Source organism: Leptidea sinapis, chromosome 17 (assembly GCF_905404315.1).
Source record: "Leptidea sinapis chromosome 17, ilLepSina1.1, whole genome shotgun sequence".
NCBI classification, from domain to species: Eukaryota; Metazoa; Arthropoda; class Insecta; order Lepidoptera; family Pieridae; genus Leptidea; species Leptidea sinapis.
Genome location: NC_066281.1, coordinates 8,850,369 through 8,875,756, shown reverse-complemented (window position 1 = coordinate 8,875,756; position 25,388 = coordinate 8,850,369). Strand labels below are relative to the sequence as shown.

Here is a 25,388-nt window from a genome sequence, read left to right as displayed (position 1 = left end):
ATTTGATTTGATAAATTGCAGCAACTAAAACACGTAGCAATAAAATTGAAGTTAAGAAGAAGACCATAATAAATTGTACAATCCTATCTAAAAACTACTTTTATTAACAAAAACCGCTCCAGTAAAAAGTAAAAATTACATTTAATTTTAACATGTTTTAGCGATAATTATTATGAAGTGTCAAAAGTGCTATAATTATGAGTTAATTATAGTTTTAATGACTTGCAATTCGCGAACACGGAACGAGTTTCGCAATAATTGTGGCAGGGGTTTCGAACCTTTGCACCTTGTGGAAGATAAATCATACTTTGAGGGATTTTTACATTAGAGTGTCACCTGTTTTCGCAAGTGTGGGTGGTATTGGTTACAATGGTGTTTGGGTTGGCATTCGTCACGGGGCGTCTCCCTTGCTGCGCCGTGGCAGAGATTGATGACTCACGGCTTCACAACAGATAAATTTATTACATGTTACCTTACGCTATTTCGACTTTCTTATAGACATTCAACAAGAAAACATTTCATTAGGGAACATTAAATAATATTATTAACATTATGTTAACTTTCATAATTATATACAACCTCATTTAAATAATATAATTAGTTTTACACAAACCTACGATTTATGAGAACTAACTTTCTGTTTTTTTTTACATTTGTAATAGTTTAATGAATAAATTGCGATCTTTTTCGTATCTTATAGTATTTCGGTACTATTGGATGCGTTATGATAGTTTGCAATAACTAAAAATTAAAAAAATATATTATTCTGATGCATATACTTTTAGCATATCATATTTTTTATGACATTAAGGGACAAGATGAGCAGGACGTTCAGCCGATTGTAATTGATACGCCCTGCCCATTACAATGCATTGCCGCTCAGGATTCTCGAAAAACCCAAAAAATTCTGAGCGGCACTGCTATTGCGCTCGTCTCCTTGAGACAAGATGTTAAGGCTCAATTGCCGAGTAATATTACTAGCTACGGCGCCCTTCAGACCGAAACACAATAATGCTTACACATTTAACTGCTCCACGGCAAAAATAGGCGCTGTTGTGTTACCCATAATCTAGCCGACATCCTGTGCAAAGGAGCCTCCCACTGGTATAATATAGTTGTATATATTAAATAGTTTTGATAAAATATGTGTCTCATATGATTCTGTATGTACTTCATAGAACAAAAATTTTGTGAGTAGTTTTAAAACTTATAACAATTTTCTTATAAAAATGTAATTACGTAAATGCTAATTGGCTTAAACCAAGTAAAATCCGATGAGTCAGATCCTTAAGTGAGCCAGCGAAGTGAACTTAAATTCAATTTATCACCACGCTTGTCCCTTCGATATATAACGAAACATTATTAGACTAGAGATATTGTAACAATATATCATAAGAAATGAAACTTACTCTCGCGCGTAAATTATTGATGTTCACAGGGAACACGTAATATAATACGCGGTTCGATCTCGATGAAGCGATAGTGCAGTGGAATATTCATAATCCCCGGAGGGCTGCGTAAATAAAAATTATTTCATAATGTTGGTAGTGGACAGGTGAGTAGCGCGCGTCGGGTTTCTACGCGATGTCTTGTGGACATTCCACACGGATAGCGGCGCGTGTTGACGTCACCGGCGTGGAAGTAGCCACGACTAGTTCATTGTAACATAAGTTGGTGTTCCAATGCTGCCACGTGCATCAAAACAATCATATCTCTCTCATCGTTAAGGCATGGTTCGTGAGAAAGATTTTCATTCGACTGTATTTTCTTCGACTTTGCAGATCTGACTACCACGATCAAGTCTTTTCGTTTATCGGGTTAACATAAAGCCTTTGACAAATCATGTGACTTTTTATTGGTATTTAACAGAATCGTCAAAATCGGTTCAGTAGATTCTAAGATTAACCCCACAACGTCACAAACTTAACTTCTTTATAATATTAGTATAAATGTGGCAGGCATTATATATATTACGTCATCGATATAATGTAGTGACTATATTTTTAATGCAATAAAAGATGGCGTGATGGATGGAGATCACGTGAAGCTTGAAAGGGGTTATACGGGGAATATTTAACAGTGTGAAAGAAAAAATATTTGCGACTCTTTTCTTTAGCACTAGTTCCTAAAATACACGTAGAGTTGTTTAGTGGGGGGTTAAACATCAAATATTATTACATAGTGCATTACATAACAAATGATACGTTTTACAGCATTACCGAAGGTGTAGCGTACCGCAGTATGAGCTCGATCACATCTGAGACTTAAATATGGTCACTGCTACATTTATAAAAACTCCGGCACTATCACTTTTAATACCCGAAATACAAATAAATATGGTGGCAGTACTGCCCGTACGAACACTGCGCATATAATTAAATTTACTGCTAAAGCTTGAAGCTTACATTTGAATTTGAACTGGACATGTTCATTAAACACTGTCCAATAAACTGATGAACTCTATGCGGTGATATAAACGCTGCGTGACAATCGACTGTCTGTCCGGACCTTTACTTTGACCATTTGACCAACTGTTTGTTTCAAAATGATGTTACTAAATAATATATAATGCTAAATATCGATAAACAACCCCATTCTACCCGCGTACGTCAAATTTCGATACAGTTTAACCTTTACAAATTATCTAACACCAAATTAGGGATAGCCTACAATGGGTTCCAACTTCCAAATGTATTTGATACAATATATATAATTAAACCTCAGGGTAATCGGGGTTCATACATAAGAAAATACCAATTAAATTGAGAACCTCCGCTTTTTCGAAGTCGGTTAAAAATATAAGAACAGAATCAACACCGCTATAGTTTGGAGTGTACAAGGAAGCACCAAGAACGGTAAACCCAAAAATCACTACGAGGTACTTTACGACAGGATCTGTCGAGAAGAAGCTTCAGGAAAAGTTGGGTAAAAGTGAAACAGGTACAGATCAAGAACCTAGATTATAACTCAAACAACTAGTTAGGAAATAAAAAAAAACAAATCTGATTTATTAATCATGGCAATATCCCAAGGAATTTAAGAAGTAATTTGTTGCCAGTTTTTGGAATTTAATTGCTTTAAGACCTTCGTCAATTTGTACCAATATATTCACCGTTACCGGATTCAACGGACCATCATTACGTTTATATTTTAGGCTACTGTTACGCAACATAAAACGCCATTTAATTTATAAGCGCTCGTTATATTTTTTGCGTTTTAATTTATGTTCGTCGGCTGTAAAAAGTGTGTTAATCCGAATAATCAGAATTTTGAAGGTTTATCATGATAAGGATAAATGCGCGGGAATAATCGTAAATTTTTTAATGTTTTGTGAGTAACGAGCGTGTGGATAATTAGCTGGTGTAACCTCGGATGGCATCATTGATATTTTAGCTGTGGCTGAATACATTCAACCCTTTGCCATATTATCATAACAACTCTAACGGTGTTACAGCAAGATAGAAAAGGAAATCGAATATATATTGTTACTGGAACAGATTTTTGACTGTTTGGCAATAGCTCCACACGGTGTTAATACAAAAAATAATTTAAACATGGCTTAGACACGTGTCATGTTAAACAGTAACGTAACTATAACAACGTCAGTGACCTAACCATAACGATGTCTAAAATAGAATTTATCTTTGTCTATTATAAAGCACAACATATACTGAAGTGTACACTAATATTTAAAGGAACGGAATGCAATTTTTGACAGCTGTCATCTATCTGTCATCAAATAATCTAAATTAACTATAAGTATAAGTATTATGATCTATCCGATAGACACACCTTAGACAAGCTACGTGTTTAAATATAGGGAATGTCTAAAGAATGTTGAATCCTAAACAACAGAAACACACAGATTTGTAATAGATTTTTTTAAACAAGTGTTCAACACATGTTTAACTTTTTTGTAATAACACAGTGTTTTGAATGTTAAGCCACTCGCTAACGCACACATTGATAAATATATTGGTTACACATTATTGGGCTGTAAGGTCTAATTTTATTCTAGTTGTGTTAAAACGCGAACTTTATTAGCTTAAACTTAAGCATAATTTCAGCTGTCAAATGACTAACGGCCGTTCTCAATATTCAGTCTATCTCTTACTTGAGAAAATTGTAACTATCGTTGACTTTTCTGTCCCAATAAACCTATCGACGGTAACTCACCTTATCCGAACACGCTGTCTGTCAATAGGACGACGTATAGCTTACCAGCGATAGAAGTTTGTATGGAAATTTCAATTCACGCGTCCCAATATAAGGCGATAAGAATGACTTATCGGGTACATTGGGACAGCTTCAGATTATTGACAGCTAATTACTGACAGTAGAAAGTAGTAATTTATCTCTCTAATTTAATTCTATAAATTTAGCTAAGTTTTAAATAAGGAGAGACTGAGTAAAGTCTAATGCGGTTATTACACTTGACTGAATTTAGTCATCTAAATTCAGAAGCAAATTTAGAAACACATTAGTAGCTTTTACACTTTCCTAAATAATTCAGTCATTCAGAAACCATCCTTACTTCTGAATTTAGGAAGCTAGGTTGCTGAATGCGACTATACTTGTCTAAATTCAGTTAAATGTAATAAGCGCTTAATTGCGCTATATTGAGAGAGCCAGCCTTAGTTTATGGGTTTGCCTTGCTGTTTGAAATAAATCAATATGTAAAGTACAACACGACATGAAGATATTAAGTAATGCTTAGGTAAGTTGACAGTAATGATTATTATCGCCCATTATAAATAGATTTGTCGGAGTGGCAATAAAGATAATATAATATGATAGAGACGAGTGCCCGAGGGCGTTGAAACCCTCAGCAGATTAACTCCTAAACGACAAATAGACAAACTCGCTTCTCGAATCCCTCTTGCTCCGGAGAATAAGCCGCAACTTCCGCTAATTATTCGAGTGTAACTACACGTACAATATCGCCATCCCCCTCGCACCCCGAGACGTGATGCATCTCTTCGAATCTCTCTGAAAACCAAATTTTCCCCGTTACAGGGGTGGCAATATTTCTTCCCTTTCACTCCCACTAAACAGGCCGTAAACGCTTTCCTTTTTTCACGCCCTCGCTCTAATAGAAAGGCAAATTACGAGCTTACGTCCGCGGACGGCGACGATGTACGAAACCGCCGGCCGCGGAGGTCTCCCCGTCCCTTTCCTTCCCGCCACCCGTCGTATTTCCTCACCGCTCACGAAAACAGGGGTCGAATATGTGAACTTTCACAATATCATGTACTATCCACCATGTATACCTACGCAGCTGTTTCAGACAAAGAACAAAATCGCATTCATATTTAACTATGACGCTTACTACAAAACATCCTAACGTACACTATAAATATAATGATGTCTATGCTTCTCGTGTGGTCTTTCATAATAAGTATAATGAGTGGTAGGTACTTGTCCCTAGACAGTAAAAAGTTGATGAGTTATTCGCGTGACTGCATGTTGATTTTATTTCACCTGGAGAGTGTATCATGTTCTGTAGCAAGTGGTAGCACGGTCAATTGAACTACCACAATCATGACTTATTAGCTACACCATACTATTGGTACAAAGAACATTATTATATTTATTTAATTAAAAATGATAACAGATGCAATTCCTATATGAACCTATTCTTCAATTCTTCTGCAATTACGAGGAAACATTACCCGCGAATCTTCAATAATATCGTTTTCGATTGTATTCTCTTTGGTTTTTAAACTGAGACAAATATATTTTTAAGTTACATCTTAATCAAAACGAAATTTGCCATGTAGTTATTGTATCCGATTACAGTCTGATTTGTTTCGTTATGGTACTATCAAGGAATAGTACCATTCATTCTTTCAAAACCATAACAAATAATTGGGACAGTTATCTATTCTTTGGGCGTACTAAATTTACATGAAACGGAATAAGAGAGTAATCCAATTCCTATTTACAAAGAATAGTACAATTTCAGATTATCTCTGGAAAAATGAATTTGACATTGTCATCTGTCAAAGAAACGGACACGTCAGTTCAGTTTGAGAGTTTAGTCTCGTGTTTATTGTATGGCGTGTTATAAGCAAATCTTTAATTAAATACAAACGAAGTGGGAGGCTCCTTTGCACAGGATGCCGACTAGATTATGGGTACCACAACGGCGACTATTTCTGCCGTGAAGCAGTAAAGTAAGAGGGGCGATGTAGCTAGTGAAATTACTGGGCAAATGAGACTTGACATCTTATGTCTCAAGCTGACGACCGCAGTTGTAGTGCCGCTCAGAATTTTTGGGTTTTTCAATAACCTTGAGCTGCACTGCATTGTAATGGCCAGGGAATATCAATTACCGTCAGCTAAACGTGCTTCTAGTCTCGTCCCTTATTTTCATAAAAAAAAAATAAAGATATATATTTTGGAAGACAATAAATCAAAGGAGTCGCCCCTTATGAATTGAAAATAAAACATTACAAGAGTGTATGATTTAGTAATGAAGTTTACGTAGATCCCTGCTACTTTGTATGATTACCCGTCATTTTCGAGTTATCGGCTTGACGCCGCGGAAATGGAAAATAATGACTTCATTGTTGGGTGGTGCCGGGTAACAAATATAATTTGGTCGCATTAAGCGTCATTTGTAGAAAAAGTTATAACACATATGGCAGTTACGAGTTAATGTTACTTTATCACAAAACATAATAATTTGTGCCATTCTTTTACAACAAATGAAGTTTGGCAACTAGGCTTACACTTTGAATTCAAATTCAAATACAAATTCAAATTTAAATATTTTTATTCAAAATAGGATTTAAAATCACTTATTAAACGTCAAAAACTACCACCCATTCAAAAGAGACTGCCACAGACCTGAGAAGAATGGGCGCAAGAAACTCAGCGAGCTTTTTTTTTATTATAAAATATGGATTACAATGTGATATATATAAAATATGGATTACAATAAACATTTATAATTAAAGAGCCTGAGGGTGTTCGCTTTATTCCCAGTCCGTGGTGTCATTAAGAAAATCGTTTATGCTATAATAACTTTTCCCACACAAACGTTTTTTAACAATTCTTTTAAATTTCGTAACACATTTGTTTCGCCCAACAAAAGACTTACTAACTCGACCCAACCGAGTAGTAGGCATAACAAGTTTATGTTTGTTCCTCGTGTTAACATTAGGAATGTAAAATAGTAAGTAGATATGAATTTTTAATAGATAGGTTATCACTTTTGACCATTTATATGTCTCGTCCAACCTAAATACAGACAAGTAGCACAAACTATGTAAATCTTTCCTATCGTCTGCTCTAGATATCTCTTTCGATAGTTTAAACAGGTAACAAAAAATATTTTCTTAATAGCTTCATCATGCCGATTAATAAATAATATAATGATACTATCTGACCCAGCAAACGTGGCTCATCAAACTTAGCCGCTCAAAAAAAATTTTTTTTCTATTTTTGAATTTTCAATATCGCATATCGTTAGTTCGTAGTTTGTTCTTAATTGTTCGCTATAAATAATTGTTTGTTCTTTTGTTGTTTATTTAAAAACAATTAATTAAAAATGGGGGGAAACGCCTACTATTTGGTTCTGGCACTCGCCGGCCGCTGCCGCGGCACGCTACGCTCGGCTCGTGCATTGTTTTAACTTTTTTTACATAACCTAACTTCACCAATTTTAATGAATTGCAAATTTAAAAAAAAAATCGATTACAAACAAATGTTTATAGAGAACAATCAAGAACAAATGGCGAACTAACGATGTAATAAAAAAAAATAAAAATAAAAAATCTGGGGGGCTAACTATCTTGAGCTAGCAAACGTTGTATTGCCGATATTAAAATCGCGATACAAAACTAACTGTTGATCGTAGATGGGTGAAAATTTGAAGTTGTATGTATTGTTATGCTGACTCATAATCAAACAAATTTTAAAAAAATGTCAAAAAAATTAAAAAAAAATCCTGCGGACTACCCTTAACATTTAGGGAGATTACAAATAGATGTTGTCCGATTCTCAGACCAACCCAATATGCATTCAAAATTTCATGAGAATCGGTCAACCGCTTCGGAGGAGTTCAATGTTTAACACCATGACACGAGAATTTTATATATAAGAAGATTTTCTTAAAAGTTAAACTTAGCTACATAAAAGTGATAGACAACAACAGTGAGTTAATTATCAACAAAGAAATGAAATACAAACGAAACAATGTTTATAAAATACAATGAAATCGATTAATTTTATTAATGTAATTAGAATCCACTGTTTCATTAAATTATAATCAAGCAACAAATTTCAAATTACAGGTTATATACATCTGCCGACCATTCGATAACTTAACTGCGTTTAAACAACCCTTACTTCCGCGGAGTGTTACGTTTTGTAACAAAGTGTATCGCCCACCCGCACCGAAATAAACATAATTTATCCTAGACGGAGGGTAGCTGTGAAAATTTAACACAAGTCAAAAAAAACATGACAAAATCTAAGCCGCTTTACGAGACCCATTTAGAGCGAACTTGACGACTGTTTTTTACGAAGCCGAGCGAGCATGATATAATTTATGATTTTCACGGTGCAACTGCTTCCGTTAATATCACTGGAATAATTATTACATATCCTAATTAGTTTTGACTTATGACAAAAGTCATGGAACGAGCTAATACCGAATAGACATGCATCATAATTATACCACAGAACTTCAATTAGCTTAACAAATAATCTCGACTAGTATTTTCGTTCTTAATGACGCTCGCAGTCAAATCAAATCACTGTGAGTAAGTAGTATTGCCGATATCGCGCACTCTTTCACACTTTCCGATTATTGTTTAAACAAATGTTTCTGTTCAAGTAATTATAATACATATTGTACGATTTTTTTTTCGTTTTTCGCCCATTATTAGGACAGGCAAAGGCAAAGCCCATACAGCCGTATCCGTTATTTAATAATTAATTGTCAAAGCCATCTTTGCAAGATTTTTATAATATTGTTCTTTTTACAAACGTAGAATAGCACGAGGAATAAATAATTTTAAGCATTTTAGCTTAGTTACGCCAAAGAAGTCATTCACTTTAGGGATATATATATATTCCTTACCCATGGGAATGCGTCGCAATAAATAATTGATGTAATTTCGAAATAGTAGGCAGTTATTCAGCTCAGTAGTTCCATACAAAAAAAACACCGGCAAATATATCGATTATATTGATAAGTATAATATTTCGCTATTTTTATTAATAACACCTGGCCGTTGTCAATCCACATCAAAGATACTATTGTGATTGACACATCATGATATGAGCTAGTTTGAGTAACGGTAACTCCGGGAAAGGGCCAGGGGTCGGCAGGGCGCTGGGATCGGTAACGAGGGGTCTTGGGTCGCTGGTTGACAATGCTTCGTTTGGCCACAAAGCCGCCCCCTCTCTACCCACCTACTTCATTACGCAGGTATTGTGTTCTATTATGGACACGCCACACACGCCACAAAACACGCAACTTATCTGAATGACGTTAGTGCCCGGCTATGTTCCGGACTATATTGCTTTTCTAGTGAATATTTGCATAACTGTATAACCCAGTGGGTAGTCAGCCTGCCTACTGAGCTAGAGGTCCCGGGTTCGAATCCCGGTAGGTGCAATCATTTATATGATGAATATGAATGTTTGCTTCCGAGTCATGGATGTTTATTTGTATTTATGTATGTTTAAGTAAGTATATTGTATTAAATATATCGTTGTCTTGCACCCATAGTACAAGGCTATGCGGTATGCCTAATTTGGGGGAAGATAATTTGTGTAAGAGTGTGTCAATATTATTATTATTTGCAGGTACCCAATGTTTTAGTATTTCTTTCTCGTAATGTTTTATGTGATTTCTAGTCAATATAAATGTAAATAAATAAATAAACTATATCTTGGTTGTAATGTAAGCAATAGCTATCAAATAACTATTTGACGGATAATACTATAAATAAGTTTTGTTTATTCTTTGGATCAAGTCTTACAATTAGTGAAGTTTTAGCTTTTTATAGGTAAGTTTTTTCGCGATTTTTATATATCGTTGTGTGAATTGCTCAAAATAGAGGCTAACTGTCAACGTCATTTTTTTCTCTATTATCTAGACGTAAAAATGATCTTATCTGATTCTTCGGAATAGATCATTGTCCTTAAAAGACATTTGTAACTTAAAGAAAAAACTAAGCAATTGAATTGTCTGCACTATCGAGTAAAAGGCTAGTTTGTATGTAAAAAAATGTGGTGATAATTAGATGAATTCCATTGTCCTCTGCTGCAGTAATTTCTCTTAATGGAGCGGGTGGTCTCTTATAATTACGTATGATCAATTAAAATGAATGTAATTATACAAATTCCAAGTTGAAGTGTAGTGGAAAAATTCACTGAACACTCAATTACTTTTTGCAACAATTACTTAACGCGCGCGCTAAAAATTCCACGATCGAAAGGTTGCCACGCGCCTTAACCCTATTACGGCCGTTCCCAATATACTATCTACAGATAGAGATAAATTACTACCTTCTACTGTCAATAATCTGAAGCTGTCCCAATATACCCGATAACTCATTCTTATCGCCTTATATTGGGACGCGTGAATTGCAATTTTCATACAAACTTCTGTCGCTGGTAAGCTATACATCGTCCCATTGACAGACAGCGTGTACGGATAAGGTGAGTTACCGTCGATATGTTTATTGGGACAGAAAATTCAACGATAGTTACGATTTTCATCTCAAGTAGGCCACAACCGGAGAGAGACTGAATATTGGGTACGGCCGTTAGAATTTGGCCCTTATTCAAAAGAATTGTTAAAAAACGTTTGTGTGGTAAAGGTTACTATAAAATAAATGACTTTCTTAATGATACCACAGATAGGGAATGGAGTGACCGCCCTCAGGCTATTAAATAATAAGTTTAATAATTGTACAATATTAGTTTGTAAACATATTTATCCGATGAAAAAAAAAGCCCGCTGAGTTTGTTGCGCCCATTCTCCTCAGGTCTGAGGCATTCATTTTGGAATGGGTGGTAGTTTTTTTGACTTTCAATAAGTGATGTCACATCCTATTTTGAATAAAAATATTTGAATTTGAATTCCAATTAACTTTATTTTTGAACTTGTACTTTTGTTGTTAGGTACAAACTATCGACTAGTGAATTTTACGATGCGCGCGCACACCGTCACGCAAATTCGACACCGTGACGTTATTTAGTCAACTAGACCATTTGTATCATACTTCAGCTACCATAGGCCTCTTGTAACTCATTTGTCTACTAAACCACTATATAATATTTCTTGTTACATAAAAAAAATATGCATTATATAATAAATATAACCAGTGGGAGGCTCCTTTGCACCGGATGCCGGCTAGATTATGGGTACCACAACGGCCGCGGCGCCTATTTCTGCCGTGAAGCAGTAATGTGTAATCATTAATGTGTTTCGGTCTGAGGGGCGCCGCAGCTAGTGTAATTACTGGGCAAATGAGACTTAACATCTTATGTCTCAAGGAGATGAGCGCAGTTGTAGTGCCGCTCAGGATTTTTGGGTTTCTCAAAGCAGGGCGTATAAATAACCATCAGCTGAACGTCCTGCTCGTCTCGTCCCTTATTGTCATAAAAAAAATATGTAACTAATTTATGCGGCATAAAAATATGTCCATTGATTATATTCAATACCTTAATTAGTACAATATAGTTCTTTGTAAAAACGGAAAATGCACGAAGCACGAAGTATAAAAAAAGAAGAATAACTTCTAGCGTGTATTCTTAATATGTACATACACTCTTTTTTTAATGTGTCGATTGATATGAAACAGACTACAATAGCTACCATACATCAGTTTAAATCGTTTCAAAACAGACAAATACTACTTTTTGGCAGTATCTTTATTCAACGTGTATTAATTTTTTTCGACGCGGCACGAGTAAGAAAGATTTTGTAATAAATACCTATATATTTATATTTTTTTGAAGTTAAACTTCTTTAAGCGCATTATGAAAAATAATAGGAGTGAAATATAAAGATGCGCGCGCAACACTGTCGCACAAAAGTAACAGGGTGAAGTTGGTTCCTAAAATTTTCTGACGTTTGTGACATTCGTAATTTTTCTTTTTGGTTACGTCGTCCATTATTAGGATAGGCAAGGGGTTCAAGCCCGTACAGCCGTATTCGTTATTTTATAATTAATTGTCAAAGCCTTCGTAGCAAGATTTTTACAATATTATTCTTTCTACAAAAGTAGAATAGCACGAGATAATTTTTAGGATTTTTGCTGTGTTAGGCCAAAGAAGTATAATTAAGTAAAAAAAACTGACACTGACACCTGTAATTAAACGTTCCCCACACCTATATAACATAAGCCAAAGTGTTATTTATAAACAATAACACATCATTTAACATTAAATCAAATCTTGAACCACGGGTCAAATAGATCAGATAACAATTAACGATGAAAATAACTGAATAACTGTACTGAGTTACGCACAAATAACGTCTATTAAATGATCAAACACGATCAGTCATGCTAATCACTGCGGAGTCATTAAGTAAGGATAGAATGGAGATAATATCTCATTGGTAGCTGTAATGATCTTGTGGTTGAGATACCTCATTGTGGAAGTACAATAGCCGTAGGTGTATACACACCTCAACGTTGTGTGCGATACAAACACTGGGCACAATAAAGGCTAATTGTACGCCGACAGCGACACACTACTCTTTGTTGCGCCAACGAGATACACGACACTAATTGAATTAGCAGTCTATCTGTTACTCTATAGGTCTGAGCTTACGTCGTCTGCTGTTCTAGGTTCTAGAGATATGTTGTAATCACAACATAATTATGTTATGCTCTAAGGTATCCGCGAAGAGTTTTGTAGTCTATGTCCTATGTCGCTTCCTGTCACATGAAGAAAAAAGTGTAGGTTAAATTGTAAGGGCGTGTTGAGTAAATTGTTAAAAGTACAGTGTTTTTTTATTCAATATAATATTTAATTGACAATCAGACTTTTCCCACACGATTCTACAACCAGCCACTCTCTATTCATCGAACGTCAAACAAGATACGAAAAAAGTCTTGCAGACGCGGCGCTGCAGTCATGCAAGAAATATTGCAAGCCTTGTGATTATATGTATACTCTTTGGATTCTACAGATTTTTATACATTCACCACAAATGTTTTTTGCAACGATTTAAATATAAATTAGCTGTTTATACGCGTTGTTTCGGAAAACTTACCTATTTATGTTTAAATTTAAAAAGCTTAAACTTATCTAAGAACAAGGCTCGATACAAAGAATTAGAGCCCTAAACAAAAATAAATTTATAGAACTACCGTCAAAAAAAAGGTCGAAAAAAATTGTGTTTAGAACTAGCCTCTATTTTGAGCAATGCACCAACATAAAGTGTCATACAAATCGCGAGTGTTAGACGTAGCTTGTCACTCACACTAAACTAATATACCTGGCTTGTTTTTATCGGTTCTCTAACAGCAAGAGACTATCTAGACGTATAAATTATTTAGGTAAACCCTGATTTGAAAACAAACTTAATAATTCGACGAGTTATGGTCGAATATCGACCTCTAGGCGACTAGTAAAGAGAAATTGTCAGATCAAGTATGTATATGGTTTGTCGGAGGTTACAAGAAGGTCAGCTGAATACGGGCCGTTCGTTAGCGTCCACATAAATGGGCGCATCATACCTCCTCAGAAGACGTCAACGAGCCGTGAGATGGATGATGATTGCCCAGTGCCCTCTATGAGATTACCGAAATTATCTGATGTCCATGACTCGGTAATCAATCTTCATCAGCCGCTGGCGATACTCTTTCAACAGGCGCGGCTCCATCACTCTCGGACGTTGTTCAAAGCCTTTTTACACCTTTTTCGTAATTATTTCAAGTTTTTATTACATTTATGTGATAATGTTCCTTAGGGTTCTGAACTGATATATTTTTTTTATGAAAATAAGGGACGAGAGCAGGACGTTCAGCTGATGGTAATTCATACTCCCCGCTCATTACAATGCAGTGCCGCTCAGGATTCTTGAAAAACCCCAAAAATTCTCAACGGCACTGCAATTGCGCTGGTCACCTTGAGACGATGTAAAGTCTCATTTGCCCAGTAATTTCACTATCTACGGTGCTCTTCAGACCGATACACAATAATGTTTACACATTACTGCTTCACAGCAGAAATAGGCGCTGTTCTAGTACCCATAACCTAGCCGGCATCCTGTGTATGCCTCCCACTGGTATGAAATACAATTCAGTAACACAGATTAATCTATCACTCACACTGAACAGAAAACAGATAGGTAATTTTTAAACGTATTTTTATTATTAGTAAAACTACCAGCAGTATTGGCACAAGGCGTAGATAAATCTATTCTATCACTTAGAAATAGAATTTTTACATTAATAAAACATGTACAAATAAACTTATATAGAGTTGTACCTGAAAATAAACCAAATTGTTGACTTTATCGCTGACAACACAGTCAATAGGTACAATGATAATTCTAAAGTTTTTTGAAAGTCAAGCCTTCCAAATAAGCACGAAAAACTTCCGAATAAGCCAAATATAAGCAAAATGTCAATTTGTAAAATTTTTGCATATTCTTGGTTTATTCTCAGTTACAACTTTATACCGAGTTTATTAATTGTAAAGCCAACCAAACAACAAACATTGTCATAAAAAAAGGATATTTATTACTCAAAACAAGCACACCTAAATAAGATCATATTAAGAGCATAGTCGTTCGTATCATAAGCTAGAAAATATAGCTTTAATATGAACAGTAAAGTGAGTAACAAGATAAAGAGACGGTAAATCGCAGAGGGCGTGGGCGAATCTGCATTGTACTCGGCGGTCGGCAACGCACTCCATTCTCTATTGAATTAAACCCATAACCAGTAGCGACACCTCACAACATTAATCATATCTTTAAATGGTCATTGAATCACGAATCGAAATTGAATTCGCCTTGTTAATTCCCACATAAACGAGACAATGGATCTCAAATGATGATAGTGAATATCTCTGTAATTTGTATTGTCAATCATTTATTTAAGATATTGTTTGATTTACGATCAACGCCTTAATCTTTCATGACAGATTCATCAATTCAATACCTAACTTCCATTTTGGAAATGGTAAGTAATATGTAATCCGTGATGAAGTGTGTTTTATACACATAACTGTACACATATTGGCAACTTAACTGTGTAAAAGATATACGGCCTTACAAATAAACTTGGTATAAAGTTATTCTAAGGTTAACAAATATTTTATTGAATTAGGCGTTACTTTGCGGAAATCCATAATTATACAAATGATTTAAGTTTTTACGAGACTCTTTACTTTACTCTTTAGTCTCGTGCCAGATTTTGGCGAGACAACACATCCTGAGGATGCCTCGTGTAGAGGCGAAACAAGTGTCGAATTGTTTTAAAAACAAATATTGGCGGAATTAACAATAAAGAAAACTTAAATCATTTGTATAGTTAACAAATATGTTGACAAAAAGAAAACGGAAAACTTCAGAATTATCATTGTATTGACAGTGTTCTCAGCAATATAGTCAACTTTTTGCATATTTTTTGATTTATTCCCAGGTATAATTATATATAATTTTTATATGGTAGTTTTTGACTTTCAATAAGTGATGCCATATCCTATTTTGAATAAAAACATTCGAATTTGAATTTGAATACCAAGTTTATTTGTAAGGCCGATAGAATTTTTAAAACGGTCGCGGTCGGTGGCCTAATTGGTAGAACTGTAGAAACTCACCACGGCGCACCCGGATCGATCCTCGCTGGCCCGGTACCAATGTTTTAAGTTTTATAATTAATATCTTCGTTTATTTGGCGTTTTATAAGGTTATCAAATCTATTGTGATTTCTCTGTTACTTATTGATCTGTGATCACATAACATCAGATTACCTTTGACCCTAACGATATATATATAACGGCCGTTTTTTCTAAATATTACCCTTTATAAGGTCAATAAGAGGTACACAGTTTGTATGTTCTGCAGTTCTTGCAGTCTAATTAAGTTCGTAAAACGGCCAAGTAAGTAAGTCTGTAAAAAAAAAACAATCGTTTGACATTCATCAATCGACGTAATTCGAGAAAAAACGTTCCTAACCACAATCATGCAAAATTGAGTTAAGAACACAAAACTGGTCACGTGATTCATATTAACAGACTGACAAAAAATGGTAGCCCTACTGTCACTCTTTTAATGACATCATGACTTAGTAGCCCAGCCTACATATATAGAATACACTAATATATATTAAACTTTAAACATGAATTCTTTTAAATGTGATGTTTGTTGCTTGGAACGTTTTTTCAGGAACTACGTCTAAATATCATTAGACCTACATGAATATAGTGATTTTGAATTGATTTGATTTGTAACAACCGTTGGCTTGATAAAAGATAGATAAGTTATATTTGAAGTTCATGGTATGAGTTAGTGCCTTTCATCAACATTTTCCAAGCACTATCGATCGACAATAATAGCTATGCCACAGTTTGGCCGCTTTCGTACTTTCAAAACGTTTTTAGCAATTAAAGATCGTTAACGGTTATAGAGCAGTATTATTTGTACCCTCAGTCTTAAATTCAATTTAACCATCTCATCAACGCTTCACAGAATTGCCTTTTCGTTTATTAAATCTATTAAAGTGCACGGTTTAGAAATAACGAGAAGTAACTCTACAGGAGTCCACGAAGATTGAGCAATTTACACAGAGAGAGAGAGATTTCGTATTGAGAATTAATAGGACATGGCTTCATTTACATTAATGATTTGGAGATATATTCAAATTAAATTATCAGATATACCCAAATCTTATAACTATATTGACAATACTATGATTACATTAAATTAAAACTATTGATATACAAGGATACTGGCAGCAATTCCGCGTTGGATAGCTAGGTTGATCCGTTGACCGAAATAGCTGCCAGCGCTTGGGTTACCAGTAGCCCTATTGAGGCGCGAAGATAGTACTTTGTACATTCTCCGCGAATCTGGGCCAAATATTTTGACACCAAAACGCACAACGATGTAATACTCACTGAGACCAACAACTTTTTTTTTATGATAATAAGGGACGAGACGAGCAGGACGTTCAGCTGATGGTTATTGATACGCGATTCCCATTACAATGCAGTGTCGCTCGGGATTCTTGAAAAATTCTGAGCGGCACTACAATTGCGCTCGTCACCTTGAGACATAAGATGTTAAGTCTCATTTGTCCACCTATTCCACTAGCTACGGCGCCCTGCAGACCGAAACACAGTAATGCTTACACGTTACTGCTTCATAGCAGAAATAGGCGCCTTTGTGGTACCCATGATCTAGCCGGCATCCTGTGCAAAGGAGCCTACGGTAAACTAAATAATTGATACAGTGAATTTGTATTTCGTACGGCTCCGGTTGCGAACTTGTCAGGTTGAAAGGTGCATTAGCGGGAAATAACACGTAGCCACGAAAATTTCAATTAAGTTTAATGCACATGTCGGACTCCCCCCCCCCCCTTACCTCCATCACACACCGTCTCCCGATTTATTAAAACCGATTACGGCTAAGCCGACGCCTGCCTGACTTTCGGAGTGCTTTATCGCGGTTGCGTTTTATTAGCCAAAATATGAGCGCGGTGATAATGCACCTTTACTGCATTGCAAGCTCAGGTGGTACCGATAATATAAATAACATTTTTAATTTATAAAACAATTAACATGCCCATGTTGATACATTTAATTGAATCATTATACTTAATATTATTCACGTAACCATTCAGTGACAGCTTTCGATTGCAAGAATTTATTTATTCTCATAATTTTTTTAAACCAACTATCAGCTCATAGCATTTAATAATTCTATATTCAGCGAATGTAATTATATTAACATATAATATTGGTTACTGGTTAATAGGTATATTAACCATATTAGTAACATTATTAACCACTTTTTTAGTGTCAATGTATTGCATATCGTGATCCAACGCAACGCTACAAGCACCTTGTACGGTTTTATTGTAAAAAAAAAAGTATAAAAACCTATATTAATCGTCAGTAATCATTGGCCACAATAACTGTCAAAAGAGCTCTAAATATTGTTTGTTAAATGCCATGCTTCTTTTTTTATTGCGATCAACACCTTTACAACGGTGGATAAAGGTATGCAGGCCATAATGCCAGGTGATTCGTGTAAATTTTTAAATGATGTTCTTGATATAATTTTCAATCAAATATCAGTGTTATGAAGGAAGTAATAATAATAAATAGTGACTCTATATTCTCGAATGTTCTTTGAATAATGCCGAATGGCGGTGTAATTATGTTTCGTGTAGAGTTTAATAAATATAATTTTAGATTTATAAATCAATCCTCATTTACGATCGCCTTTTTATAAAGAAAGCGAAATGAACACTAATTAATATCACTTTACTGTTTTAACTTTTTTTGTTAAAGAACCAACGGGTTACCTGATGGTATGTGATCACTCTCTTGTAACACTAGTGGAATCACAGGAGCGTTGCCGACCTTATAAAGAGTCGTATAATCGTACGCATGGATTCGAAAACCGAAAATTTTTTGTGGGCGAGGATGGAGCCGAGGGCATGTATTGTGCCACCGACACTAATTAATATTTTGCATCTTTTCATTTTTTGTACTTTGTAAAATTTTAAGTTTTAAGACACAAGTGTGAGACGTGAAAAAAAATGTTTAACATTCAAATTAAAATTCAAACATTCTTATTCAAAATGGGATATAAAATCTCTTATTGAAAGTCAAAAACTACCACCCATTCCAATACCTAATACTAAATGGAGGCTTGAGAAAATATTTTAAAAATTTAAGACTTCTAAAACAACATATCGTCGCGCTAATTCGGTTGAGACAATCAAAAGTACGATAAGGACAACTAGTTTACCAGTGGGAGGCTCCTTTGCACAGGAAGCCGACTAGATTATGGGTACCACAACAACGCCTATTTCTGCCGTGAAGCAGTAATGTGTAAACATTACTGTGTTTCGGTCTAAAGGGCGCCGTAGCTAGTGAAATTACTGGGCAAATGAGACTTAACATCTTATGTCTCAAGGTGACGAGCGCAATTGTAGTGCTGCTCAGGATTTTTGGGTTTTTCAAGAATCCTGAGCGGAACACTGAATTGTAATGGGTAGGGCGTATCAATTACCATGAACTTAACGTCCTGCTCGTCTAGTCCCTTATTTACATAAAAAAATACTTGTGCAATTATTGAAAACAATTTTATCACGTCTTTACGAGAATAGCGTTTAAAAATTCCGTTACTTAATTGTTACAGATCAATGATGCATAAAAATATAGGTGTAAATAAACATAAGTATAATTTTAATATAACTCCAGACAAAACAGTCATAGAAACATCACTTTTTTATCGATGTTCACTAAAAACTCGATGAATTATTCGAAAACGTTGACGGTAGCCGTATCATTGGCATCGACAACTATATTATTAACATTTTATAAGTGATCTTAATAAATATGTATGGGTCATAAAAGTATTCACATGTCCGACACGTCTGCTATCACCGGTTGATAATTGTCGCAAATTAACCGGTGATAAAAAGCATTAATGCGATGCACTATCGAACAAGAGTTTTACATGAATAATATTGCAACGTAATTTGAGTTCGATCGAGACTAGAATGAAGAAGTTGTGAGTTTTTATAGTAATATTAGTAATTATATATGTCCTTAAAGTTGATATTATTCATATTACAATACTCCAAGCTTGGTCTATAGCAACAAAACTTGGGAAGCCCAACAAAAGTGATAACTTAAGCTAATCTAAGTTGAACTATTTCATATTGAAATTGTTTAACTTGAGAAAAACTTAGGTTATTACTTAAACTTTATGTATTTTAATATGTTAATGTAAGGTAATGTTATTTATTATTAAAATATTTGAATATATTTTATTCTTAGTTACAATTTTTGAAATGTAAATTAGAATATTTTGTATGTACATTATTAGTATCATTTTTTAATCCTATAAAAGAAACAATTGGTTAGAGTGAGACAGGAGAAGCCTGTCTAACGCTGCCGTATGCGTGAGAGAAAGGGAAGCCAGACAGACTGGCGCCGTAACGCGTTACGTTACAAAGCGGTTTACCCTTCCATGGTTTATTTTTGGTGGAGGAGATAGTCAGTTAGCCTAACGGTATGTTGTTAAATAAGTCTTAAATTTAAAGAACACTACCATCAACCACCAGATAATTTTTCCTCAAGTCTCCTTTTAGAAGAAGTAATATCAACATTCAAAAGTGCTGTAGACCTTAAAACACTGCGAAAACAATTTTATAGTGTTAGTAACATTTAATATTAAAACTACTAGAACATAACTATATTTTTGTAATCATAAATCCTTCCATTTGTTTTTAATTTAAGCAAAATGATATATTTTTTACATTACACCAAACGCATCAATTCTCGAAACGAAGAATGATATATATGAGTTTTTGCAACGGTTCTTCTCAAGTCTGAGACATAGGTACTATTTAGAATGGGTTGTAGTAATAGTAGTAGTTTTTGACTTTCAATTAGTGATTTTAAATCCTATTTTGAATAAAAATATTTGAATTAAAGAAAGTATTAGTATTCGATTCTAAAATTCTCATTTTAATTTAGTTAGTGCAAGTTAACTCAGTACCTTTCTAGCTGTAACGCATACTTTATATTATAACTGTTAATATAATTTTGTTTGTTACACTTTTACGCCGGAGCTACCGAACCGATTCCGATAAAATTTGGTACAGCGATAGACTAGACCTTGGAAAAGCACATAGACTACATTTTATCCTGGAAAAATCCATGGTTCCCGCGGGATTTGTAAAAAACTGAAATTCACGTCGATGAGCTATAACTATACCAATGGTAGGTTTAGTTTGCCATAACAATCTTCCTCAAAATAAGATTCGGATAATATGTTGGGACTGGGAGCGAAAACGGGAACCGGAACTGGAATAGGACATGAGATAATCTTCAATTACAAACTAACTTATTATTTTTTAAATCACTTTATCTCGCGAGCATCAGCTAGTAACAAATAAAATTGAATTTGATATACTGGGTGGCCGAGAAGTTGCCGTCCAAAGCTAATATTTGAATTTATTGGCCAATGTTCTGGGATTTTTTTTAAATAGTTAAACGGATAAAAGGGGAAAAAATTATTATCCCCTAAGCTACGCAAAATCGTAGAACATACATAGGGGTGATTCGGATACTCATCACCACTTCCAAATTTTAGCTTTGGACGTCAACTTCTCGGCCATCCTGTATATATATATTGATGATATATTTCTAGCTGTCCAACGCGGAAATGCTGCCAGTATTCTTGGTACACTTCCACGTAATGATAGTTTTAATTTTATGTAGTTATAGTATTGTAAATAAGATTTGTTTTGTTTGAATAAATGTTAGATTTGATATATTTTGTAATATTCAAATGAAGCACTTTCTTACATTTAGATTTATGAGTGACATACAAGCATATTTCAACCAAACAAACTTGTTAACACCAAAATAAAAAGAACGTAAAAGAAGACGAAATATTCTGAGCCCTCTTTGTCCTGATATACAATGTGTGCCCACAATATTTGGACACATAAAACCCTTACCTGTTTAGCTTCTAACGAACTTTACAATCTTACCGCGTATAAATCACAGCGAGAAACGAAAAATATTGGACAAAACGTCGATTTTATGTTCGGAGGAACTTGATTTGAACGTCAAGAGCATCGTAACTTAAATATTTACCTTACAAATAAAGCCCTTTTGGGAGTTAATCACTATTTTAGCCCTAATCTGAGTATCGTCATTGTCATAAAACTGAAATGGGAGTATAATCTAGATCTTTTTTTGTGGAAAAGGACCGTTCGAGTCATCTGGTGTTAAGTGATCAACACCGCGCACATTCTCTTGCAACACCAGAGGAACCACAGGAGCGTTGCCGGATTTTAATGAAGGTGTACGCGTGTCGGTTCGGGAATAATGAGATAGCCCCAAAAAGAGGCTGTGCGTGGCAAAAGACAGCTAGTGTTATTCGCAATTGTAGAATACCAGAATTCCACTTTACCGTGATGCTGGTAGAAGATCGATTCTGATGTAATGTGTGGTGGTGGTGTAATCCGAAAAAAAAAGAGTTAACAAAAACTAAAAAACTCACTACTACTGGAGGTGCTTGACAAGTTTAACAAAAAATGATTATAAAATAAATTGGATCCCTCCGAACATTCCATGTTCTCAGCGTCCAAACACTAACTAATTAATAAAACTCACAACACTTGTTGTTTAGTATTGGCATTAGAAGTTAAAAAAGTATTTTTCATCTTAATAAGTGACATAAACTTTTAAATAAGCCGATAGTTGTGAAATATCTCTCTATGAAATATCTTGCGATTATAAATGTATGGAAGTACGAAACATTTAATTATGGAATAGATCTAGTTTTAAATATCAATCAACAGTAATCAGTTTTTCGATTTTTCATTTCAGTTTTGTTTCCACGCCATATAAATGTACCTTTGCAATAAGTCCGCTTACCACTTAAGATCTATGGCGGACCCTGGACCAAGGGCTATTCTGCATATTTTTCTGGTACATATTTAGTGTGCTTTGGAAATATTTACCTAAAGTATTTCGTCAAAAATGTCCCCTTCATTTTTGTATTCAGATTATTTCCAACAGCAGGGATCGTATCTCGAATTAATAGCCGATATTATAGATACATTGTAGAGCAATTTAAAAACACGCTCCACCGCCCCCTCAGATAAAATTTGTCCCTTATATCCCGTTTTGATTGGACGGGTTGATTTATGTGTTGTTTAGACATCACAACTGCATTTGAGACGTTTTGATACTTGCATATATTAATTTCTGCATTGCTTGAAATATAGGTAGGTATACAATATTAACAAGAGTCTAGAGTTAAGAGCTATCTATAAATATTGCATCAATTATTTATTGATCAAACAATAAATTATCGATGTTTGTTTTATGGCAACTTATTGGCATTAGATTTAACTCAGTTACATACGAACGCCACTTAGATTGAACACAAAACCACAGTACAAGTCGACTGTCTGATCATATAACGGCAAAAGCTTCAGAATTCAAGCTATTTGTTATGTATGTTAATATGTGGGGCGTACTGTAGTTTACTAGCTATGGTTATGCCAAGAAACACTGTGGAATATACAAATTCCAGAGTTTTGGAATCTAGTATTACCTTGACCACTGTTTGTTGCACATTTGGTTGTAGAAATCTAATACAACTATTATAGTTAGTGTTATAACGCGTTTCTGTTATATGTAATGTTATAATGCCTACTACTCGGTCGAGTCGAGTTAGCAAGTCTTTTGTGGGGCGATGTTATATGCTTTTACAACAGGATCCCAGAAAATGTTCAAAACAAAACTATTACGTTGTTCAAAAGAATTGTTAAAAAACGTTTGTGTGGTAAAGGTTATAACATAAATGACTTTCTTAATGATACCACAAATTGGAAAAGGAGCGACCGCCCTCAGGTTAAATAATAAGTTTAATTGTACAATGTTACTTTGTCAACATATTTTTTGCTGAAAAATAAAGCCCGCTGAGTTTGATGCTCCCGTTCTTCTCAGGCCTGGAGGCATTCATTTTGGAATGGGTGGTAGTTTTTGACTATCAATAAGTGATGTTAAATGCTATTTTGAATAAAAATATTTGAATTTGATTTTGCAAGACTTCCTGCTACTTGATATAACTTTTTCCCTTCGAAATGATGGTAACGTGTATATCAGTATATCATCAAGGGGTGTCTATGTGAATAGATAGTATAATAAGAATTTTAAATGAAAACTGATCAAACTGAGTCGATCACAGTATACGTGCGATAACAATAGAGACATCTCCCGAGAGATCAAAATCCTACCAGCCCATAGAGAGCGGTGATTTCACTAACTGCACTTGTTGCGATTGATACAGCAATTATGAGACACATTACATTTACACTTTACATCTTGTTTCTCTTCATTACGATAATTTCAATCGGATTTGACGGCCTGTATAGCCGAGTGGCGTTCCTACATGCTAAGCTAGAGGTCCCGGGTTCGAATTCCGGTAGGTGCAAGCAATTTATATGATGAATATGGATGTTTGTTTCCGAGTCATGGATTTTTATTTGTATTTATGTATGTTTAAGTAGGTATACTGTATTAAATATATCGTTGGACGCAGGCTATATATGCCTAATTTGGGGCAAGATATATTGTGTAAAAAGTGTGTGTCAGTGTGTCAATTTTTGGGAAAGGCCAATTTAAAATTTAATTATTATCATTTAAGGCTGTGTCCACACATATTAATATGTTTCATTTGATTGCGTATTTAAAAGGTTTTTACAATTTCTTGTATTAGTTCTAAACACCTGGGTTGAATTTTAATCAAATAATTTTTAAAAGGAAAAACGCATTTAATTGTATGTAATTAAATTATAAAATTAATTATTCGCAAACATCGCGATGAATTATTAGTGTTAATGTTTATTTCGCTATGTAAGTTGTTATTGAGTAACGCTCACAGTTTTGGCGACATAACATAGAAAAATCAACAAATTGTTTATAAAAAGTGATTAAAAAATAAGACATCCGATTTAGATGTAAAAATACTTTAAACGTCAGATTGCAACAAGGGCGCCGGGGGCCACAATAGCAATTTTACGCTCAACGCCACCGAGTAGACAATTATTTAGATAAACCTCGGCGTGACTATAAAAATACCTTCCCCTCCTCAGCCAGTGTTGTCTTTGGGGCTTTGTGAATTTATAGCCGGGCGTTACGACGCGGCCGGTCAGGATAAAAATGTACTTTTAATTTATCTAGTTAAAGGGTTGAGGGACGACTGGATTCGCGAAGTAATTATTCCGGAATTGGCCACTTTAGCTGATGAATCCATTCCGAACCCTCTGTTTAACGTGAAGTTTTCATTTAGATCCGAGTGCGATTCGTGAAGTGAAAGATTGTATTACATTGATGAGGCAAGCAATTATGTTGGAGGAAGTTATTTGGTAATTATAAACTCATTTTGTCTCTGAACTTAATGCGGAGAGAGTTGATGACGCGTATTAGATATAATTTGAACTTTGAAATTATGTCTGTTGTTTTGAAATTAGTATTTGATAAACCGAAAACAATATAACTAACACCAGTGGCTCCTTTGCACAGGATGCCGGCTAGATTATGGGTACCACAACGGCGCCTATTTCTGCCGTGAAGCAGTAATATGTAAGCATTACTGTGTTTTGGTCTGAAGGGCGACGTAGCTAGTGAAATTA

The 25,388-nt window shown here is 34.8% G+C and overlaps 1 protein-coding gene across 2 annotated transcripts in view; it reads right to left on the bottom strand.

Moving 5' to 3' along the window:
- LOC126968950 (T-box transcription factor TBX20-like) overlaps positions 1 to 25,388 on the bottom strand; it is a 118,547-nt gene that overhangs the window by 79,814 nt on the left and 13,345 nt on the right. The window lies entirely within an intron of this gene.